Genomic DNA, 15,400 nt, shown 5'->3' with positions numbered 1-15,400 from the left:
TCTTTCTGGCATTTTCCCAGTTACCTGGATCGGCACTTTATAGGCACTTAGCCTATTTTTACGGCCGGATGCCTTTTATGATGCCAACCCTACGCGGAGCGATGTATTCCATACTGAGTGTTTGTGTGGTGGTTTGTACTGTGATGCATATATAAGATGTGCATTAAGATAAGTATAAACACCCAGTCCCCGAATTAAAGGAATTAACCATACGCGACTGAAATCCCCAGCCTGGCCGGGAATTGAAACAGGGGCCCTCTGAACAGAAGGCGAGTAAGCTGGTCAATCAGAGAACTAATATTACCTTTGATCACGGACGTATTAGGATGGAGTCTTCAAGAATGATAAGAAGTCATATAATTAAATATTTAACATTCACTATTTAAGAGATCCAAAACCATGAAAGCCCGGAAGGGAGGCGCCAGTTCTGTATGGCCGAGTATGAAGACAAAATAATATTACATGAAAACAGTATCACGCCCGGCTACAAGGGCAAACTATCGTACATTTCTCTGAAGCAGTGTTATACACCGATTTTGAGTGATCCGGCCGAGTCTGTTTATGTTCTGTCATTTCTGGCTGTATCAAACGCGTCTTTTCCCTTGTTTGCCGTATAATCACTCCATCACCAACATAGTCGTATGGCATTTGTTTCTGCTTTATTTGATGTAGGGGAAAGTGTGGCAAGATGGGGTAGCGGGACAGAACGGGGTATAGCTCTTATCTCCACGGTAAGTGGTGCAATCTGTTGGAATCTTTCAGAACATTTACATTAGGTGGTTACCTGCTACCACATGGCAGTTCACCACTATTCCTTGCATGTGTCTGTGCTATTTTGGCCACTGTCTAGTTTTCTGCCATTGCTTTGCAACTGGTCAGCATTCTTTCATCTCGAGTAAGTAAAAACGATCTGCATTCAGATAACACGTTATATTATTATTATTATTATTATTATTATTATTATTATTTGGAAGCGAGCCTTATGAGCTTCTTCTTCCATTATATTACTTAAAATATTTAAATTACTTTTGCTGTCTAGATCTCATAACAGTAAAAATGTGCTTGTGGGGCAAAACTTCGTCTTTGATCACATTTTATTTATTCTGATGGATTCCTTTTTCGGTTCTATGTTTCGGAATGGTAAGAACATATAAAAGGAAGACGGAAAGGCAACAGTGGCGCAGTGTATCCATGGAAGAAGCCGTTCAGTCTGCTGTGAATGGCTCTATGCAAGAAATGGGCCCATAATTCATGTGCAGGTGTTGATACAGACGACGAGGATGCCACATACATTTGTGCATTATGTGAAAAGAACTATTGTATTCAATTTACATTTTCTTGTAAGGTGTATTTGATATTGAACTCATAAAAGATAAACGTACCCCATTTTGCCCCACATAAGGGGCAGAACGGGGCAAAAGACACTTTTTTGATAATGTATTTATTTTACGAGTTGAAAGGGCTAGATGTTCGTTCTAGACATATTTTGTACTTCATGACAGGGTAATAAATGCATATATGTAATAGAAATAATACGTTTAGATTATTTGATGACAAATAACCACGTCCAAACATTAAATACCCCGTTATGCCCCACTTTCCCCTATGTACGTTGGATATTCAGCTCGAAGGCTGGTTGGATCTTCAACAGGTTCACCATTCTGTCATAGATGGCCTAGATGTCACTGAAGAGGCGTAGTAGGGAAATGAGGTAGTTTCCCGTTGCTTTCCTCACCGAGCCAGAAGTTGCAAATTGCACATCAGTCTGTCAAGCCCACTGAAATGCGTGCACCAACGGACCCTATGAGCGACATTTTCACACCATTCATATCAGGGACTGGCTGCATAAGGAATGGCATTACTAGCGTCACTCATGCCTCAACCACTTTCACATTGTCAAAGCCAATTAGTATAAGACTGAGACAGGTCAATGAAAGTAACAATTTTATTCTAGCCCATACCAGAAGACATAGTGCACTCTAAACACTACATCTTGCCAGCAAAGGCATATACGTGAGAAAATAATTTTGTTCAAATATTACAACTAGTCATTTATTAACGTAGGTTCATTTCTGTTAACACGAGAAAAAAAAAATGAAAATGCAAACAGCGCAGTCCACTCGGTTATAACATTAATCTTACAGTTATGAGTTACAAATCGCAAATGCTTATGTACACAATCTATACACCTCAAAAACAGTTTGTAATATTGTGAGATTAGGCACGTAATGTGGTAGGGCGTCTGTAGTCCTGTGTTGTATAACACTGTATGGTAGCCTATATACACAGGTAATTTTTGCCTGTTTAAAATGCAGCACCGAGTGAGTTGACCGTGCGGTTAGGGTCGCACAGCTGTGAGCTTGCATTCGGTAGATAGTGGGTTAGAACCCCATTGTCGACAGCCCTAAAGATGGTTTTCCGTGGTTTCCCATTTTCACACCAGGCAAATGCTGGGGCTGTACCTTAATTAACGTCACGGTCGCTTCCTTCTCACTCATAGTCCTTTCCTATCCCATTGTCGCCCTTAAAGACCTATCTGTGTCGGTGCGACGTAAAACAAATAGTAACAAAAAAGACGATCGATCTGTAGCTGCTGATTTATTTGCATCAGCTATTTGCATTAATCATTCACTATGTCAAAACAAAATGGCGTCCTGGTGCTATGGCTTTATTTGGGTAACTTGTTTTTTGGAATGTGTAAGATACTCATTGATGTGAAGAATTTTGAATATAATAATTATTTCATTACTTTGTTAATTATTATTGTACATTAACTCAATATTCATATCGTACTATCTTTATTTCATCTCTGTCCCTTTGCACCTGTAGACTGGAAGGTCTACACTATCAACATTTTGATTTCCAGGTTACGTACAGTATGGCAACTTGGACACTTGAAACGTCACGAACATGTTTGGCGACCCAGAGATCTAGAGTGCACTTCGGCTGGCGAGATTGTCGTCATAGGAATGGATGCTCTTCTTCCTGCTTTCGTGTTAGTTGCAGCTGGTGGAGTAGCAGCCTTTGGAATATTGTTTTCCGAGCGTAGGCTTATGCCTACCGGTAAATAATCTTTCAATATTCAGAGCCTCATAAGGGCGTACTCAGAGGGGTTGTTCGTGGGGTTTAAACCCCTCCGAAATATAAAGTACCGTAACTAGGCAAACAGCAAATACGGGTTTTTGAAAATTAAATCAAAATACTGTCTTCATACTTGTATTTAAATATTTCTATATGAATATAGCTAACAAATTTACTTTTTAAAAAATACATGAAAACTATACTTTGATGAAATTTTGCTTGTTTTTTTAAAATAAATGTTTCACTATCATTCAGTTATTTACACTCCAGACCAAGTTATTATTTTCTAAAATGTTTTGCTTCGGCCTTTTGTTAATGTCGTATACATACAGAAAACTGAAAATATCAAGTACATTGTCTTAATATTATAGTATGGCTGTAAGCCTAGAAACGTATGAGAGTCTTCACATTTTGACACATTTGTTATCAGTTCATGCGGATCATCTTTCAAGTATACCGTATTTAAGAGATTCTTCTACTTTCCTGACATTTTTCCAGTTGTCTGGGATCGGCAACAATTTGGATCAAGCCCTGTTTTACGGCCAGTTGCCCTTCCTGACGCCAAGGTTATGTGGAGGGATGTATTCACTATTGCGTGTTTCTGAGCTAGTTGGTAGTGTGATATGTTGTGTATACTAAGAGGATCACAAACACCCAGTCTCCGAGCTATACGAATTACCCAAATGTGGTTAAAATCCCCGACTCGACCTTTAAACGAACCCACGGCCCTACACCACTACGTTGACCGTTCATCCTGGGAACCGGCCTTTCAGATATACTTAAGAGGCTTAAATGAATGTTCTTAAGAGAATTATATATATTTTAAAGCAAACAATTCAGATCCCGTTAACCGATTCGTTTTTGTAAACAAAATATTCATTTTTGTCCCAGGTAGTATTTTTCGGTCTCAATTTTTTCATTATCATACTAGACTTCGTCCCGAATAGCTGTCGCTCATTCATACTTATATACAACAATTATTTTTAAACAGTTTGTGGTGGTAACTAAAATAATTTTGAATTTTCCTTAGAATAACTGCATTTGTAAAGCCCTTACCTGAGTCAGCCAATTAACAAAAAGGCGTATCGTTTACTCAGAAATACGAACATAAATGCTCGCAAAGGGAAACCATAGCCTGAGGAAATCCCAATAGATGTTTTAGAGATTGAAAAAACACAGAAATTGGAGGAAAAACCCAACAGATGTGGGCCACTATTTTCCTAGCATATATATTTTGTTTATTGATGGTGATTCGTTCGTCGGATGGGGACATTAAGCCTTGAGCAGGCCTCTCTCTTCCTACTACACCGAGCTCGATAGCTGCAGTCGCTTAAGTGTGGCCAGTGTCCAGTATGAGGGAGATAGTAAGTTCGAACCCCACAGCGCTAAAGATGGTTTTCCGTGGTTTCCCATTTTCACACCAGGCAAACGCTGGGGCTGTACCTTAATTAAGGCCACGGCTGCTTCCTTCCCACTCCTAGCCATAAGACCTATATGTGTCGGTGCGACGTAAAGCAACTAGCATTTTTATATCTTCCTACTACACAGTTCAAAAAATTAGGGGAACATGTATTGTAACGTCTGGTATGTGAACGCTAATTTGGTAAATGGGGTTCCAATGATCGTACAGCATACCTGGAGACCTTAGCTACTTAGGGTACCGGTATGTCAAATCGAAGTTATAGGCCTACTCCATCTGTAGGCATAGCCATGTATTAAACTGCCAGGTGACCCCTCAAAACAAAGTGAATAGCGGTGCGTCTGTGTGTCGTGAGGTACACAGACTACTGCGGTCATTTGAGCACATTGTACGTAAACCAGCACATCCCACGAGACATCTTAACGAGGTTCAAGTCGCAACGGCCGTCACTTTGATCCAGGAAGGATGGACTTTTCGTCGTGTTGCTGTAGATCTCAATGTCTCTCCGTCAGTTATTCACCGCTTGTGGAATCGCTACAATGAGACAGGCCAGCTCACAAGGAGGGTTGGACAAGGTCGTGGACGCATGACAACCCCACAGGATGGCCGATATCTGACCATCTGTGCGTTGCGGCGTCGTTCAGCAACTGCCAGAGAACTGTAACAAGACCTCAGGAGGGTCACTGGAGTCACGGTGTCTGACCAAACAGTAAGGAGCAGGTTAAGAGAAGTGTCCTTACGACCCAGACGTCCTGTTCGAGTGCCCTGTTTAACGCAGCAACATCGCGCAGCTCGCCTTCTGTTTGCCCGTACCCACGTCAACTGGCAACTTCGCCAATGGAGACCTGTGTTGTTCACAGACGAGTTCAGATTTTCCCTGACAGCGTGATGGACGTCAACGTGTATGGAGACGCCGTGGTGAGCAGTACATGCCAAATGTTGTCCAGGAAGGTGACCATTTCGGACAAGGTTCTGTGATGGTGTGGGGTGGCATCAGTATTGATGGCCGTACGGATCTTGTCGTCGTCCGTAGTAATCTTACCGCTGCGGGGTACATCGAGCAAATACTGCTACAGCATGGGTTGGTTGCCACATACGGTGTTGGCCCTTAATTCGTACCCAAGCACAACAATGCCAGGGCTCATGTAGCGCACACCACCAGATCTGTCTTGCGAGAACTGGACATTCAAGAGATGGAATGGCCAGCAGTGAGTCCCGACCTTAATCCCATTGAGCACGTGTGGGATAGGTTTGACAGAAGTGTTCGTGGGCGTCCTGTTCCTCCACAGACTCTCTAAGACCTCAAATAGGCTCTTACTGAAGAATGGGATCTGATACCGCAACGTGACCTCTGTCGACTTATACGAAGCATGCCACGTAGGTGCCAAGCTGTGATCAATTCTTGTAGAGGACATACACCATACTGAAGCTCTCCAACTGTGATAAAAATCCATCCTGGAGGACTGTTATCACTTTGTTTTCACCCCTATCTGGACATTTCTGTTTGTGTTCTGAAAATGAACCCGAATCCATTGTTGTTCTTTTGTATACTTCAATGGTAAAGAATAAAGGTTTAGTTGGTAATGTACCTGGGTGTGAGGTATTGTTTTGTGGAACATGCCATACGTTCAAAAACATGTTCCCCTAATTTTTTTGAACTGTGTATTATATATCATGTCATTCATTTAATCTCATTAATTCCTCTGATGAGATTGACATCAGGTTAAAAACTTTGTACGAAAATTCATCTCACTTCATACCCGACCCCATAAAGAAACGAGACAAGAGTTACACATACATACATACATACATACATACATACATACATACATACCTATAGCGAAAATATTATTAGGTGCTTAAACATGCGTCATTCCTGCCATAGCCCCCTTTGGTATTTCCCGGAAGGGATTAAAGAGTTAGACCAGGGTCCTCCCAGCTGGCCTCACCCTCTATTGTTCTCTTCATCTAGATTCCCCATGCACCTTCTAGAACATGAAGCAAGAACCTTCCCTCTCTAGTCACACTGTGAAATTTCCAGTACTTCATCATCCAAGATATGAATACAAGGCCACCATGAACAAGTTGTTGTTTTGAAGTGTTGAGAGAGTAGTTCGACTGGGGCGGCAGTGCTGGCTGTCATCAGTGTCCTACTGGAGTCTGAGTATCGTTGTAGGATGTAGCAACTTAGTTGGTAGACGTGCTGTATATGTGTTATAGCATGTATTGGAGTGTGCACAGTCGCTTTTGGAATACACTAACAATATTAATGGGGAACAGTTATCGTAATTCCTTTATTTCGTTTCATTTTTCTATATAGCAGAATATACAATTTAGTTCATTAATAGCTTAGGTAAGATGGTAAGCATGAAAAGAAAACTATCATTATAATAGCCAATAAATACTTTCTTGGAGGATACAGAAGGTTTATACCATACATTTTTTAGAGAACAGAGATCAAGAAATTGCAGATGAGTTACTGCACAGCTTGGATAACTCCAGAAGGAAAAAATAATTGATAAAACTGAAGAACCTTTGTATTTGAAACAATCAAGCAGGGTCTCTCCTTTGAAAACTTGGAGGAACAAATCCAGTAGTCTATGATAGCCCTGCAATGACTCCAAACAATGAATGCTCCACACATACTTAATATCTTACGAGCACCTCAAGACAAGGAGCAAACTCAATATATCAAGAAAAATCTAAGCACACTGAAAACCTCTAGAAAGTCTGACTCAATCTATTCCCATCCCTTCTAAGTAGAAAAAATTGATGCAGCACTGAAGGATGTCAAAGGTGGAAAAGCTCCAGGCTTTGATGGAATCCACCCAAAATTCTTCATCAAATGTGGAAAAAATGCTAAGCTTTGGCTGTTCAGCTTTACCACAGATCTGCCAAAACCCAGCAGATTATCTTGATTTATTCAAACAAACAAAAATCATTGCCATCTTGAAATCTGATAAATCTAGTGTCCGACCAGAGAGCTTTAGACTGGTTGCTATATTGAGTGTGTTACAAACTTGTGGAGAGACTCATCTTAAACAGAATTTCCACAGAACTGTTGAAGCACATCCCTAGGGAGCAAAATGGATTCAGACCTGGACATAGTTGCACAGATTAAGTAAGAATCCATGTTGAGGCAGAATTCCAACATTGCCTAAAAATTTCTGTAGCTTTCATTGACCTCAAAGCTGCATATGACACTGTGTGAAAAGAAGGTGTAATTTACAAACTCCTCCAAATAATCCCATGTTTCTTGGCAGAACATATCGGTAACAACATGCTGAATGGAAGATTTTTCAGAATTATAATGGGTAATAACATAAGTGTGTACAAGAAGCTTAACAATGGACTACCCCTAGGATCAGTACTGTCTCATCTTCTGGTTAGTTTATACAACTCAGACATGCCTGAAACCATTTCCAGGAAATCTGGATATGCTCATGACTGGACAATAGCTGCTCAGCCTATAAGGATAAAGGCTACAGAGGATATACTCACAAAGCACTTAACAATACTTGGAAACTATTTGCAACAGTGGAGGCTCCAACCAAACATGAACAAAAGTATTGTAATACATTTCTATCTTAGTATTAGACCAGCGAACAGAAACCTTGAAATGTACTTTAATAACAAATGTCCAGCAAACAGCAGGTATCCCAAATACCCAAATACATGCAACAGAACACTGTATTTTACACAGCATATTGACAATACTGTTGCAAATCTCAATAATCAAAACAGCATCCTCCAGAAACTGTGTGGAACAACATAGGGTTCCAGTGCTACAAGTCTTCGCTTCTCGGCCCTTAGACTTGTGTATTCTGCAGCCGAGTACTGTGCACTTGTTTGGTTAAATAGCCCTTATATGAAGAAGACTGACATCCATTTGAACAACTAGTGCACCCTCCCATACTAAGTCACATCGCTCCACTACATCTTTGCAGATGCAGTGCTCCTAATCAAGACAACTGTAAGGTACTTCACAATCGATTCTTCAAAAAATAAATAAAAAAAACAATGGCCACGAAGGTCATGAAAATGAAAGACTCATTAGGCTTTGTAAACCTAATACCGTGGGGATCAGAAAAATAACAAGGGTTGATTGAGGGAAGTTGGATATCCGTTTATCCTTCACCTCTGTTCGCTGCAAGAAAAGCATATGAAGAAATTCCAGTACATGCTGCAAATGATGTTCATTTGTTGACAGTCAAGGCCAGCTCAATTCATTGTGTATTATCCAAGGGGCAAAGCGATTTCATACTTCATTTGTTGACAGTCACGGCCATATCAATCTCACCATGTAAGTGCTATCCAACGGACAAAGCTATTTCGTACTTCATTTGTTTTGCGGTGTTGCAATGTCCAATTTTCAGAATTCCGAATACATTTGATCTACATATGTGTAAACCAAATTCAGTTTTGTACAATGCGACAAAGTCGTAATCTCAGCTCATTTTCTGAACTAGGTTTTAAATTGATATCCGGTCAGATGTCTTTATGCAACCAGGCATTAATAAACTAAATAAACATTCTAAGACATAATTGTAGAACCAACAGATCTGTAATTCACTTGCATCAGGGTCTTTATAATCAATGATATGTGTAAAGAAGTGGAATCAGAGATACGGCTTTTTGCAGATGATGTTATTCTGTACAGAGTAATAAATAAGTTACAAGATTGTGAGTAACTGCAAAATGACCTTGATAATGTTGTGAGATGGACAGTAGGCAATGGCATGATGATAAACGGGGTTAAAAGTCAGGTTGTGAGTTTCATAAATAAGAAAAGTCCCCTCAGTTTTAATTACTGCGTTGATGGGGTGAAAGTTCCCTTTGCGGATCACTGTAAGTATCTAGGTCTTAATATAAGGAAAGATCTTCATTGGGGTAATCACATAAATGGGATTGTTAATAAAGGGTACAAATCTCTGCACATGGTTATGTAGGTATTTAGGGGTTGCAGTAAGGATGTAAAGGAGAGGGATATAAGTCACTGGTAAGACCCCAACTAGAGTATGGTTCCAGTGTATGGGACCCTCACCAGGATTACTTGATTCAAGAACTGGAAAAAAATCCAAAGAAAAGCAGCTCGATTTGTTCTGGGTGATTTCCGACAAAAGAGTAGTGTTACAACAATGTTGCAAAGTTTAGGCTGGGAAGACTTCGGAGAAAGGAGGCAAGCTGCTTGACTAAGTGGTATGTTCCAAGCTGTCAGTGGAGAGATGGCATGGAATGACATCAGTAGACGAATAAGTTTGAGTGGTGTCTTTAAAAGTAGGAAATATTATAATATGAAGATAAAGTTGGAATTCAAGAGGGCAAATTGGGGCAAATATTCATTTATAGGAAGGGGAGTTAGGGGTTGGAATAACTTACCACGAGAGATGTTCAATAAATTTCCAATTTCTTTGAAATCGTTCAAGAAAAGGCTAGGAAAACAACAGATAGGGAATCTGCCATCTGGGTGACTGCCCTAAATGCATATCAGTAGTGATTGATTGATTGATTGATTGATTGATTGATTGATTGATTGATTGACAAGTCATTCATGCACTTTAATTTTCTTCTACCATAATTTTGTAATTATAACCACCCCTCCCCTATGACCGATCCTGGCTACGCTACTGCATAATATTATCAAGGTCATTTTGCAGTTTCTCACAATCTTGTAACTTATTTATTACTATGTACAGAATAACATCATCCGCAAAAAGCCTTATCTCTGATTCCAGTTCTTTACTCAGATCATTTATATACCGTATATAAAAAAACATAAATGTCCAATAATACTTCCTTGAGGAATTCTCCTCTTTAATGATTACAGGATCAGTTAAAGCTTCACCTACTCTAATTCTCTATTTTCTAGAAATGTAGCCACGCATTCAGTTACCCTTTTATCTAGTCCAATTACACTCATTGCCAGTAATCTCCCATGATCTTCCTTATCAAATGCCTTAGATTGGTCAATCGTGATGAATTCCATTTGACCTCCTGAATCCAAGATATCTGCTATATCTTGCTGGAATCCTACAACTTGAGCTTCAGTGGAATAACCTTTCCTAAAACCCAACTGCCTTCTATCAAACCAGTTATTCATTTATGCAAACAAGTCTTATTATTTATTATTATTTATTTACATATTTTACGCCCACATTGGAGCACTGAAATCAATACATTTGAGTTAATTTCTTCTTCTTCTTCTCCCAGAACTTTTTCATCCTCTCCGACCTGGAAGCCCTTTGTGTGTCCGATATAGTATATTGTTTCCGTTCAACTGCTTTTAGTTTGAGACTTATGCTTTTGTTCTTCAAAATCCTCTTCTCTTTTCTGTCTTTGATTTGTTGCCGAGTTATACCCAATTCTTCCAAATCGTCCTGAACTTCTTTGAACCAATTATTATTGATTTTATTCTTCAAAAAGTAATCGAATAGTTGTTTCAATATCCTGGTGTCTGCTAATCTTGATATGTGACAGAAAAAGGAAATTCTTCTTTTACGCATTGTAGATATTATTGATTCACATTCACGATAGACAATGTTGTTAGGCAACAATCTCCACTGTCCATCAACTTGGTGTTTTTTATTAATAATTGTTCTAAGAATTCTTCTCTCAGTTTTCTGTAATTTGTCTGTTGTAGATTTTACATTTAATTTGAATAAAGTTTCACTAGCATAGGTTGCCTCTGGTTTAACTATGGAATTATAGTGTTTCAGCTTAGCGTTTATCGAAAGAGATTTTTTTTTATAGGTTGGCCAGGTAAGTCTTTGTGCTTGTTTAAATTTAGTTGTTCTGTGTTCTATTGCTTCTTTTTCATTTGTGTTCCATGTTATTATTTCCCCAAGATATTTGAATTTCTGAACAATTTTAATCTCTTTATTACTGTTCAGCTGAATAACTGGTAAATCAACTTTAAAAGTTGGCATCATTTCTGTTTTTTCAAATGAAATTTGTAATCCCATTTTTTTAGCTATAATTTCTAGTTGTTCAATTTGAAATTTAGCCTCTTCTATTGTATTTGCAAGTAATGCTAAATCGTCCGCAAAAGCAAGGCAGTTGAGTTTAATATTTCTACCGATCTTGATAGTTGGTTGGCATTTCTTGTTCCATTCACGCATAACCTTCTCCAATGCACAATTAAATAACAATGGTGAAAGTCCGTCTCCTTGTCGAAGTCCAGTTCTTATAGTGAATGATTCTGATAATTCACCTCTAAATTTAACTTTTGCCTTCGTATTTTTAAAAGTCATATTAATGAGGTTAACAAGTTTTTGATGTAAGCCAAATTCTTTAAGGCTTTTTAATAATGAGTCACGATGAATACTGTCGTATGCTTTTTTAAAATCTACAAACGTGATGACCAGACCCTTACTTCGAACTCTTTGGTGCTTCATTATCCATTTTAAACTAATGATTTGATCTGGACAGCTTCTACCTGGTCGAAATCCTCCCTGATATTCTCCAAGTTCTTGGTCGAGTTGTTCTTGGATTCTTGTGTATATAATCTTGGATAAAATCTTGTATGTAATATCAAGTAAGGATATCCCCCGATAATTATTTGGATCGGAGCGATCACCTTTCTTGTGCAGCGGGTGGATTATCGCTGTATTCCATTCCTCAGGAAGCTTCTCCGTGTTCCAAATATCAATGATGTATTTATGTAGGTTTTGAATAGTCTGATCATTAGCATTCTTCCATATTTCTGCTACTATTTGATTCTCTCCTGCTGCTTTGTAGTTTTTAAGTGCATTAATTGCCGTTTTCACTTCATTGTAAACTGGTGGTATAATCTTTTGTAATGGAGTTTTATTTTTTGGGTTAGGATCAAATTCTAAATGTTCCACAGGATCCTCACAATTAAGTAACTCTTTAAAGTATTCTGCAAGAATGTTAGCATTATCCTGATTATTGTGTGCCATTTTACCATTATTATTTCTTAACATAAGTGTGGGAGGGGTAAATTTAGATTGATATTGCTTGAATGTTTTGTAATAGTCTCTTGTTTTATGCTGATTGAATGTTTCTTCTATAGTGCTAAGCATTTCCTTTTGATAATTCCTTTTAATTGTCCTAATTTCTTTAGCTGTTTGTCTTCTGGCATTAATTAGTTCTTCTCGAGATTTTTCCGTTTTCCTCTGTTGATCATTTATCCATGCCTTGTGTCTTGCTTGAATTGCTTTGTCACATTCCTCGTTCCACCACGCATGTTTCTTTCTCCTTTTGATTGGGGCAATTTCTTCAGCTATGGTTTTAAGTTTGTTGATCATTGTCTCTAATTTGTCATTTAAAGGTGTTTTGGATCTCTCTAAATATATTTTATTATTTATTAAGTAACTGCTTTCCCATAGCTTACATGCAATGCATGTCAAACTGACTGGCCTGTCATTTTCAGCTTTATGTCTATTACAGATGTTACACATTACACATGTAGGAAGATGTTAGGACGATTGGTTGAAATGTCTCCTAGTACACTCTTACCTACTATAATATGGTACCAATAAAACAAATACCTAACTTTCAAGTTGATATTTATATCACTTAGATATTTCCTACCCTGATATAACATGATTGAAAATGTCAGCCCAAACTGTACATAATCATATAACATTTATGGAAATCAAAAACTCGAAAAGACAAAATAATACAGGCAGTTGCAGTCATAACAAAAGAAAAAAGTCCATGAATATACGTCTACCTTTCTCAGTCCTGAAGAGGCCAAATTCCTTCCTATCACATGATGTATCCCTTCGAATCTCATTATTGTCACTATGTGATGAATCACTACTGCTCTGGTCACTATCAGTGATGATAAACCTTTCCATAACATCATCTGCTAGGCCATCCAAGCTGCCACATCTGCTCTTCCTCTTTCGTGGTGCGTCGAATGCAATCCTTCTAGTGATCTGCAATTGTTGATTTGCCTTTGTTAACTGTGTCTGCATGTTATGTACGAATTGGCCTATACACACACAATTCTGCACTTAGTTTCTCTATCTCTTTTACTGGTAAACCTGGATTCTATTCACTTAATTTATTGAGCACAGTCACAACCTATGATCATTTCTGAGTAGTTTTTCTCGTATGTGCCTCACAACACATGATGGTCCTACCTCTTTCTCCATTTCTCACTGACTGCCAATGCAGGATGAAACACCTTACCCTCATGCTGTACAGCTCAGGGCTTCCCAGCACTGCGAGGAGATTCCCTGTATTACACCGTGCCTTGTGCCTTCATTTCTTATTTAATTAATCCATTATAAACAAATGCAAATATATTTTTATTTCATATGGCAAAAGAATACACTGTTATGATAGTACCAATATGTGCAAATTAGTAGTAAATTTAAATATTTACAAATTATGACTGATCATTGACTAACTGCAGTACAATTAAAGCTGATAGGGAAGAACTTCTTGAGTTCATCAGGAACTTTTATAGCAAGTTGTACGAGAAGGCTGATGATAACCTGTCCTTGCCTGACTTATCCAACATTTCCCAAGTGCCGGAAGTTCTCCCATCTGAGATCAGACATGCTATAAACAGTATGAAAAAAGAATCAGTCGCAGGTAGCGATAACCTTTCAGTTAGCGTTCTCAAACTTGCTGGTGATGAAACTTTAAGCCACTTGGCAAAAATATTCACGTCTTGCCTACACAATGCATTCATCCCTCCATCTTGGAACAGAGCAATGATAATTCTCCTGCACAAAAAAGGGAATATACATGACATCAGAAACTATCGTCCTATTAGCTTGCTTTCTGTCCTTTACAAGGTTTTCACCAAGGTACTGACAAATAGAATCAGTTCAACGCTTGATTTTGCCCAACCAATTGAACAAGCAGGTTTCTGCCGAGGTTTTGGAACAATCGACCATATACTCACCCTTCGTGAAGTTATCAGCAGAAGTAATGAATATCAAATGCCGCTCTGTCTAGCCTTTGTGGACTTTGAAAAGGCTTTTGACTCGGTGAGCCAGGCTGCTGTTATGCAAGCCTTAGCTGAACACGGCGTCGATGCTGCCTACATAAGAGTTCTCCAGCATATCTACGAAACCTCTTCAGCCTTCGTGAACATCAATGTGCCAACCACGGATTTTCCCATTCAAAGAGGTGTTAAGCAAGGCGACCCCATATCTCCCAAGCTGTTCTCAGCCGTATTAGAAATGTCCATGTCAAAAATCAACTGGCAAAGCACAGGAATCAAAATCAATGGGAAAAGGCTGAACAATTTAAGGTTTGCAGACGACATTACACTTTTGGCCAACGACATCGATGAACTACAAACTCTAATAAATGATCTTGTCTCAGCCTGTCAAAAAGTGGGACTATCCATGAACCTTTCTAAAACCAAAGTAATGCTTAACAAATGGGCCCCAGCAGGAAAGCTGCATGTGGGAAACACCACATTACAACAGGTCAATGAATTTGTCTATCTTGGGCAACTTGTAAACATGAAAGGGGACTTAAGACCAGAAATCTTCCGACGTATCAAACTAGGATGGCAAGCCTACGGAAGAAATTCTTCAGTCTTCAAATCCAACATGCCACCCCACCTAAAGAAGATAGTCTTTGACCAGAGTGTTCTCCCCGTACTGACTTACGGTTGTGAAACCTGGACATTGAGCGAGTTTGTTAAGCAAAAACTCAGAACAACCCTAAGAGCTATGGAACGGTTCATGCTAGGCTTGACGAAGAAAGACAGGAAGAGAGCAGATTACATCAGGTCAGTCACAAAGGTCAGTGACATTTTAGAAAGGGTATTTACCTTAAAATGGCAGTGGGCAGGCCATGTTGCTCGGAGAACTGATGGTAGGTGGACAAAGCTTGTGCTTGAGTGGTGTCCGAAAGATCATCTCAGACCAAGGGGAAGACCACCGGACAGATGGGATAAAGACATCC

Source organism: Anabrus simplex, chromosome 3 (assembly GCF_040414725.1).
Source record: "Anabrus simplex isolate iqAnaSimp1 chromosome 3, ASM4041472v1, whole genome shotgun sequence".
NCBI classification, from domain to species: Eukaryota; Metazoa; Arthropoda; class Insecta; order Orthoptera; family Tettigoniidae; genus Anabrus; species Anabrus simplex.
The sequence above is the reverse complement of the archived record's forward strand: the minus strand, read 5'-3'. Positions refer to the sequence as shown.